Source organism: Phallusia mammillata, chromosome 3, assembly GCF_965637545.1.
Source record: "Phallusia mammillata chromosome 3, kaPhaMamm4.hap1.1, whole genome shotgun sequence".
NCBI lineage: Eukaryota > Metazoa > Chordata > Ascidiacea > Phlebobranchia > Ascidiidae > Phallusia > Phallusia mammillata.
Window position 1 is genome coordinate 12,151,645 of NC_137254.1, and position 10,095 is coordinate 12,161,739.

The window sequence follows — 10,095 nt, forward strand, 5'->3', positions numbered from 1 at the left end:
CAAAATAGGCATGTACATGCTGTGCATGAAATATGGCGGTATTGTTTTAAGACGACCAATGTTTTGTATTTTTACGTAGTGACACACAAGCGTAGGTGAACAGCTAAATTTGTCCAACTCATTGCTACGGCATGAAGCCTTTAAAGATTATTTCTGTCCAAAATAAAACAGTTGCCGTAGGTGAAAAACACATAAATAATCTGATTTTCACAAACTGAAGAGCTTAAAAGCGAATTTGATTCTCCAAATTCGATAAAAGGTTTTGGTTCTAACTTTTCAGGGTAACATTGCAATGTGGGAAGGTGTGATAGACTTGAGGTCGTAGCTGAACAACTGATTTACAGCTAGTGGAAAGATTAATAATGGGCTTGTAACCTTTTTGTACTTCACAAGTAGTTTGTAAATAAGTTGAGCGTGTACTGAATCTGACTCCAATCTGACTAGACAATCTAACGCTGCATAAATCAAGTCTAAATGACGCCAAGCATTACCTTTAATTTTTACAAGTCTATTTTTCAGCGAAACAAAACAACAGCGCTACATCGATTGAACATACCAAACCAGTACCAAACAGCACTTAGTTATTATCTTACTGTCGTCTGTGTTCTCTATTCTTTATACCTGGTTTTTAGGTTTTAAAAATGCTTGTTTGTATAGCGATAGTGTCACGAGATTAGTTGCTTAACACGTACACGCGAAATGCTTATTATGTTCTGCCATAGTTTGCAAACGCTTACGTGTGAAAATTCGTTCAAGACGTTGCAAGAAAACAAAACACATGTGACAAATGTTTGAATTGAAAGTCCAAAGTTTGATCATGAAATCCAGAGTCCGATACATATCACTCCCCGCTCCGTAAAATGTTTTCCGGAACAGATTTTTCGGGGTGATGTCTTCCATTTTAGAGTTATGAATGTCCGTTTGTTGATTTCTTTTTGACGCTTCATGCTCCAAGTCAGATCTGGTTCGAGTTGAAATTGTTTTTGAGTCCGTTTGCCGTGCTTGATTTGTTGCTGTCGAAATATCACGCTGTGTGTTAACGTGATGATGTGGATGTGATGATGATTCGAACCGCTGATTTGATAAGAATCCTACAGTTGTTTTTTGGAATGTCTGAAAACTCAATGCAAGATTTGCGCGAAAAATGTTCACACTAATGTTTCTATGGACACTATAGGGGTAATATGAGGATTATAAGTATATATACGATTAATAAGGCGCAAATTCTATACTATGTAGGTATATGGTATACAAATAAAATTAGTTTTGACATTTGACAAAGTGTTTCTGCTTCGAATTCGTGTAAGAAATTAAACGAGCTGTTGTACTTTTCAGAATTTGGCCAAGTTTTTTACGGTTCGATGCTTACTTGTCGCGTGGCGTCTTGATCTCACAGGTGAAATGTGGCTATAAAGCCTCCCACTTGTGCGGGTTTGCAGTGCGTTTGCAATCTGCAGTTTAGTTTTGGCGAGTCGCTTTGTTTTGGGGTTTACTCTTGCCTAATCGATCTGACAGGCTAATCACTGAGGGATTATTATAGTTTCGCGCTGCCGTCGAGGCAAGGTAATTGTTTAGGCAATCAAGCTCATTTGAGTTGCAATTGCTTTTAGGCTACTTGTGGCCTAGCGACTATTCAGCAATGCTGCTTGAGCGGTGCTCAATGTGGTAAAAGATTCAATATGAATCAGTTGGGTGCGTTCAAGGGACGCTTGCGCAACGCGGGCGCATGTCAAGTGCCATTTGCATAAGCGTTACATCAATTTACCGCTTAATCACTATAGCCTTCTCCTGCATTTTTCCTTAGCACGTTTAATTGATTAAATACAATGTAACATTTATCGTTTTGGTGTCACATATAGTCATGTCAAATCTAAAATTATTTTTATACAGAGTCAACCAACGAGGTACTTAGAATGAATATTATGATCGTTTTCAATATCATTGTAGTTGTTATACAACTAAGGGTCCATCTACGAGGTTTAGTAACAGACTTTTCTGATTATATTGGCGTGACATAGGCCAGCGTAATTTAGGCATATAAAGATCATTTGTTTGTACTTATCTGAGACGTCGCCGTCAGTATAGATCGAACTCGTCTGACCCTCATGTAGTATTGATCTCTCTGTAAAACTGCACTCAAAAATGCAAAACATTAAACCTGTCGCAACTTTGCGACGCTAAGTATTCTTATAGCAAACAAACTGCCATGTCAGAGCATTGATAATTAATGAGCATGATTATAGTTACGAAATGGTACAGTTGCTGCAATTTAAGATTAGCAATCGCCAGGTAGAGATTAAAAATATGGGGAGAAGGCAATATCAAAGTAAGGTGAACAATCCGTCCGTAAACTGTAGTCAGGCCAATAAATTTCATACTTACCTGCTATCCTATTCTCAAATCGGCCGCGGACCTAAAAAATCCGGCGTTTCGCCTGGCGAGTTGCTGAAATCGGCACGCGTCGACACTTTTATTGCCGTCTACGATTGTGTCCTTTTCAGCCACCTTAAAAGACCGAAAGTTTGTTGGTTCGCTAATCAATGCGAATTGATCAGCGTTTTCGACCAATGCGTCAACCGACAAGCCATAATTGGGCGCCAAAGACGACTGGTTTAGCAACTTTTCGGCGACCGGTACTAGATCTTGGTTATCGCCCTCTGGAACCAAACTATCGACAGAGACACTAGGGTGCTTACTTTACAACGTAACATCGGGAAGCGACTCTTGTACCTCAGCAACAGGGTTAACGCTAAAAGCCTTTATGAGAGCCTGTTTTAAATCGTCATACGAAAGACAACCACCAACAGCACCTAAAATGACGTGGCTGACCTTTTGCGCTTGTGCCTGATTCAACACAGAGACAATTAAACAGAATTTCTCAGCGTCGGACGTTATTCGGTGGTTTTGAAAAATGTTTTCCACCGTTGTAAACCAAAATTTTACCGTATCTGTCCACATGGGAGGTAAATTAAGTTCACCAACTTCAAAAGGCGCAGAATTAATCTGATAGCGAGGTGTAAAATACTGTGCATCACACGGTGCCTGGCTACGTGGCAAAAACGGCGATGCTGTCTGGCCTCTATCTGAAAACTTGACAGAATAATTTGAGCGGAGCTCAGTCTCAGAGTAATACTATACCGTTGGTGAAATCCATGCAGACTGGACAGGCGTATCATAACAATGCGTCGCAGCGCTTACAGAAACGGGAACGAAACTAGCAATTCTCTGCATCATTAATTTAGGCGTTGTTAACAGCGATTTTATCAGAGGGTTAAATGCGCGGAAATCAACATCACCTGAGGGGCACCACTTTGTACTGAATCTGACTCCAATCTGACTAGACAATCTAACGCTGCATAAATCAAGTCTAAATGACGCCAAGCATTACCTTTAATTTTTACAAGTCTATTTTTCAGCGAAACAAAACAACAGCGCTACATCGGTTGAACATACCAAACCAGTACCAAACAGCACTTAGTTATTATCTTACTGTCGTCTGTGTTCTCTATTCTTTATACCTGGTTTTTAGGTTTTAAAAATGCTTGTTTATATAGCGATAGTGTCACGAGATTAGTTGCTTAACACGTACACGCGAAATGCTTATCATGTTCTGCCATAGTTTGCAAACGCTTACGTGTGAAAATTCGTTCAAGACGTTGCAAGAAAACAAAACACATGTGACAAATGTTTGAATTGAAAGTCCAAAGTTTGATCATGAAATCCAGAGTCCGATACAAGCGCGTAACTTAATACTTTGTAAACAAAGCAAGCTATGCAAAAATTACTATTACATGTTTAACTTTTCCACAAACGAGTTCGATTTACAAGTAAACGTTACAGACATCTGCGTTAAAAAAATTGTTCAGCCAATATTATTTTACGATACCTTTTTATTTCGATTCAGCTCTTTTGCCACCAACTGAGGAACATGTTCTCCCAATTGTTTGCCTCAATTTGTGACTAATAAATGACGCTTGTAATCGGACACGCTTGTAGAGGAAATTGTTGAACAGCTGACTGCTAAATTGCGAAACCAGTTGGTGCCGTTTGACGTGTAACTTCACTCGACAATTCGGCTTTGCAGATATTTGAAAGCGCACGTACTGAGTGTTTCTCTGTTTTTAATACAACTATAGATGAGCGGTGTAAGGCATGAAATATAAGTTTTCATTTTAATTTGAACTTAAATTTAGATTGCAATTACGTTAGTTCAGGCTTCGCAGCATTACCAATTACATGACTTTCTTTTTTTGTTTTATGTAGCATTCTTATCTGTAGAACATTTATTGTGAGAATTTTGACACGAATCTGAAGAAGTTTGATTAATGTGATGTTTGGGAGAAAAGATTTTAGCCATCGTGGAACGTTGAAAACAGACATGTTGACACACACTAATGAAAAGGCATATCGATGTGATGTTTGTGAAAAAAAGTTTAACAGGGTGGAGATTTGAAAAGACACATGTTGTCACATTCCAAGGAAAAACCTCATCGATGTGCCGTCTGTGAAAAAATATTTAGTGGACATTTGGAAACACACATGTTGACACATACGAAGGAAAAACCACATCGATGTGATGTTTGTGAGAAACAATTTAGCATCAGTGGACATTTAAAAAGCCATATGCTAACACACACTAATAAAAAAACACATCGGTGTGATATTTGTGGTAAAACATTCAGTCTTGGTTCAAATTTAAAAACCCATATGTTGATACACACCAGTACGAAACCCCATCGCTGTGATTTTTGTGAAAAATGTTTCAAACGGCGTGATCATTTAAAAACGCACGTGTTGACACACAGCAAAGAAAACTATCATCGATGTGATGTTTGTGAGAAAAGATTTGCCCAAAGTGGGGCTTTGAAAAGTCACATGTTGACACACACTGAAGAAAAACCTCATCGAAACACATATGTTGACACATACCAAAGAAAAACCTCATCGATGTGATGTTTGTGAAAAGAGATTTACACAGCGTGGAGCTTTGAAAAGTCACATGTTGACACACATATATTGACGTGTTTTTTTGGTTATAGTTAATGTATGTTGGCTTCTATTTCACCAGTAAACATTTAAAAAAATGGTTATGTAAAGAAGTTTGTCGGGCACTCAAACATTTAAAAAAATGGTTATGTAAAGAAGTTTGTCGGGCATTTTAGACTTAGATTTTCCGCTACAAAACTTTTTGCTTGAAAAGTGCTTAAAATCAATGAAAATGGCGAATGTTAACGCTATCATAATCAAAGCAAGTTTGATATAAAACCAAGTACAGTGTTCTAGTTTGTGATGCTGCATGTATGAGATTATTTGCAGAAGCGTTATTTTTAACAGCCTTTTTAGTGAACTGATAAAAAATGACAAAAGCAAAACAGAAGTCGTCCTCTGCATATTAAACTCGAACATGTTGCAAGAGATATTTATCTGCAGTGGTGGATCCAGTATAAATAAATAAGTCGGTTGAATAATATTCTATAAACCAGGTAAGCTATGAAAAAGACGACAAAGTACAGGTACGTTACGATGAAATGTGTTGGATGAAATGATGCAAATATGATGTTTAAATAACTAGGCCTGAGTTTAGGGAAACAGCAATATTGGAAGGACTAAGTTTATTGTGCATTGAGTTTTTGAGCAGTTACGGTCATTTTGATCATATTTATTCATGAAGCGCGACGTAACACCACTTGTGTCCGTTGTTATTTTATAGAGTCCGGTTACTGACTGTTTTCATCGACAAAAGCATTTAATTTTATCATTAATGCGAGCGTTGGACGTTTCAAAGCGATTTTTACATTTACTTAAATTTTAATGGAATTAAGTAGCAAACTTTCAAATCGAGCATTCTATTCTATTGCTGTTGAGCGTCAACACGTGTCAGCTGAAAACAACAGTATATTCCTACAACTTTTGTGACATAACAATAACTAATTTGCCCAGTTTTATTGCAAGCCTACATGTGATATTAGAATGGTTTATTTCCTCTACATCATGGTATGGCGAGGTGTTTATTTGCAGTTAAAAAAAATACATTAGCAACATATACGATGGAAAACTGCGACCCATCTAAGTTTGCAACAGCGAACCGCATCCTAAAGTCGCGCACCCAGTTAACGTCGATTTGGACAATAGCCGAATGACCGCTTGATTTGTCATTCGTTTATAAGTGGCGGGCATTTGTCAAAATCGCCTTTTCTTTTAGCAGCAGTGTGCAGTAAATTTTATTTCATTGTTGTTCATGGATCGCCCAGATCAGAATCAATTTCTACATCGTAAAATAGCCCAAGTTATGAACAAACAGACGAAAGGTTTTATCTATACAGCTTTATCTCATCTTCTGTAAGGTAAAACGCAAAAATATGAGCGTTACAGTATGATTGGAAAAACGATGTACATTTGTTTGTATTGCATTTGTGTAGAAACCGACGTCATTTCAACGCACTAAATTAGTTTAATAAATGCGTAAACATCAGTTTATGTCAAAGCTTACTTATAAGCAGACTATTATAAAAAAGGCCTTAGACGTAATGCTAAACTACAGAAGAAGCATTTAGCCGGTCAGTCAGCGCTGTATTAACGCGTTTTTCTCACATCATTCGTGTCTACTTAACCGTGACGACAACTACCAATGGTCAAGTTACATGCATCAATGCACACAGTCAGAGCCCCAGAGATTTAACGCTTTGTGCTAATAAGAGTGTAGAGTTTGAGCTGAAAACTATCGACTTATTTTAGCCGAGAAATTTTGCGCAGTAGACTATTCAATGGTATTTTTTTAACAACAACGAACAGGATTTTTTACGTTCAGTGCAGAAACACTATGCAGCGTTTAACTCGTTCTCATCTGGTTTCTCTTACTTTAAGACTTAATTTCAAACGTACGAAATTTAGACGGCGCAGCTCTACAACTAATTATCTCCTAAAATATTACATGTATGCGCAACAACTGGCCATGGTAATGTAGTTGAGGGGTTTTCCGTGGCGCAGTAACGTTGGTGAGTTATTTATTTTGTTTGTTCAAGAAACTTGAAACGCTAGTTAGCTTATAACTTAGGTCGAGAGTTTGGCTTTGCAGATATATAAAACGCATGAAATAGTTGTTTTTGCTACTTATAACATGATGTACTACTTTCAATAACCGTTATAATTTGCAAAGAAATCTGGTTATCTTTGTAAATGCGTCTGTTAAAATAAATTCAGATTTAAAGATTGTTGTGTGTTATTTTTCACTTCCGAGCATATGCTCGGTGGTTCGAGAGAAACAACCAACTTTTTGGTTTGCTGTTAACGCCCAATTTATTCAGCACCCCTTTGGTACTTTGCATTCAAGTAACTGGGTTGAACTGATGTTGTTTGTGTCTATTGCTTGTTAAAGGGCCCCGCAGCGGCGATGTGACTTTTTCTACATTTAAGATATTTAGAATTGCCAAAAATCAAGGATTCCGAATCACTAATTTTTTTTATCCTATGATTTCTCGTTTTTGAGATATTCAATCAAACAATGAGCTCTCGAGCGACACCTTGGTTTGAGATGTAGCAGCGATTGTTACGTCACCTCGTACCAACTTCTAACAATGGCGTTGGTCAGCTGTTGTTTTTATTGCTTGTTTTAGCTTTGATGCGTACATTTTTTATTGTTTACAACTGATAAAATTAACGTAGTATACGTAGTTGACAGTTAAGCAATACAAAACAACTGTTTGCTTAAAAAGGTAGGTGTTTTGGTGTTGTTGACAAATCGTATTTTCCACGTAACAGAATTATTGTAGGTGTTTATGTACTAACTATGTGATAACAGAGGAGAGAAAATCATGCGTTTGCTGCCATGAAATTCGTAAGTGCAACAGCAGTTAGCCAAGTTCAACAAATATTCTGAGTCGACTCTGCTTTGTATAAAAGCATATCCTGGATTTGAATCTCAACGTGTATTAGAAGCAGCATGTTATCGATTTAAACGTCAATTGGGAAATCATGATGAGGGTAATTAACACGTCACGAGTAAGTTTTACTGTACTAACTAGTAACATGCAATATACCACCAGCAACCTCTATGCGTTACAGATATACTGCCTATAGAAAATTTGTTAAATGGTGCTGGGGAAGACTTCAGAGTTACGTTGCCAGACTGACAGCCACTTGTCAACTATGAGTTGTGAATTCCCTTGTGACGTTGCTGCACAATAATACATGTGGTTGCATATGCTTTTCACCCAAGGTCCCAACGATTTGTAACAGGCTTTGTTAGAAAGTGCTGTCAGTTTCTTTTGGATTTCTGAATTCAAAACCATAAACACAAATATACTGGTGTATGCTCATCTTTTATTTCTATCATACTTGTAGCTACATGCCAAACATAATGTTTTGTTTCTGACGATTCTTCACTAATGTATTTAATGATTTGTGGATGCCTGTCAGTCACAAATGCTTTAATAAACAATCCTTTGCTTGTGATGTTTTCAATGCATCCCAAGAATCCTTCTTTTTCTATATCATTGCTGTTTTCCAATTCATTGCTCTAGAAAATATTATGAAATTACCATCTGAATACATGAACAAGGTTAATAGCAATAATTTTATTGTTGCAAAGATCCATCATCCATCAATGTGTATGTATCAAATTTAGCTGAGTGTCCAGGGAAATCTGCAGTTAATTTGCTTCTGGTACACCATTTAAGAGGTAAAGAAGTTTTCCTTTACACACAATGTATTTTGGTTCATAGCTTAGATTGGGTGGTTCCCAAATGAAAATGTATTGATATAATCACACATTTTTTTTCATAACCATACTTTTTTGTTATTACCAAGTAAATGGCATGACAATAAACTAAATTAGTATGACATAATGGTAATATTAAAGACTATAATGTTAAATGAGATTATGTCAAAAAACAATTAACTAAAGCATACCATATGCTACTTTTCTTGCAGCTGCTCTCAATGCCATTTCTTGCTGAAGAAAACTGTTCTAATGAATACATGGAATGGCATTTGGCTTTAACACCAGAACTTTTGCCATACCCCTGTCTGCTGCATTTTATTTGTGAAACATTCGTCTGTGAAATGTAGGCTACAAAAAATACTGTATTTCGTTGGTCCTTTTTTTCACTGCAACCATACAAAGAACACACTGCAGGCATTTTTGCACACTTGAGTATAAAAATGAAAACATTTAAACAGCAAAATACCTAAACTGACTAACGTAATTGGCATCGCAGAACGTTAACAACCACCGACTAAAAACAAGCTCCAAACCAAGTTGGTACGAGGTGACGTCACATGGCGTTTGAGCTAAGCGACAAAATATCCGCAAGATGTCAGTGTTTTTAGATTAAAAACGTAAATATTTGACTAGTAACTTCGATTTTGCGGTTTTAAACCTGAAATCGTGTTTATAAAAATACGACAAACAACATATTCAAAAATAATTTCCTGTGCCGGGGGTCTTTAAGGCGCGGTTGTCTCAAACACCGACCGGTCGCAACGACAAGGGAAAATAGCATTTCAGTATTCTATCATCCATGTGTTTAGCGTTTGCAAGCGACTTTTGAAAATACTGGAAGAGATATTAATGCGCTAACAAGCAAGTTTTGTAATCAACAACTGCTGAAGAGTTCAATTTGTATGCCGAGCACATAAACGAACGCATTCATAAATACGGCAAAATGTCGCCAATCGCTGGCCTGTATGGACACTTCATAACATTACTACAACGTTATTACAAACATTATACTTTCACAACATTATAACACCAATAACCGTAACAAATACGCGTAACCGTGTAATTGTTTGCAAGCAACAATAGTTGGTCTATTTGCTATGCAGCGTGGCAGATAAGATGCTTTATTGCTGCTTAGTGTAATTTGCTTGTTTTGCGTTTATATATAAACTGAAGCTGTTCTAACGCACTAAAGCAGATCAATGATTGAGTTAACATCAGTTTGAATTAAAGCGTGGATGTAGAATGCAACGAAAGCCTCGAGCATCCTTAATGTTTATATAACATAAAACATTTGACTTGCGCAAGTTACTTTTTGTCAGATTTGCTCATGTCTACTTAAACGTGACGACTACTACGCACTGAAGTCAGTTCACCAA

The 10,095-nt window shown here is 37.1% G+C and overlaps 1 pseudogene; it reads right to left on the bottom strand.

Moving 5' to 3' along the window:
• Nucleotides 1–255: 255 nt before the first annotated feature.
• Nucleotides 256–3,753, bottom strand: LOC145220111 (uncharacterized; annotated as a pseudogene).
• Between the last annotated feature and the right edge of the window lie 6,342 nt (nucleotides 3,754–10,095).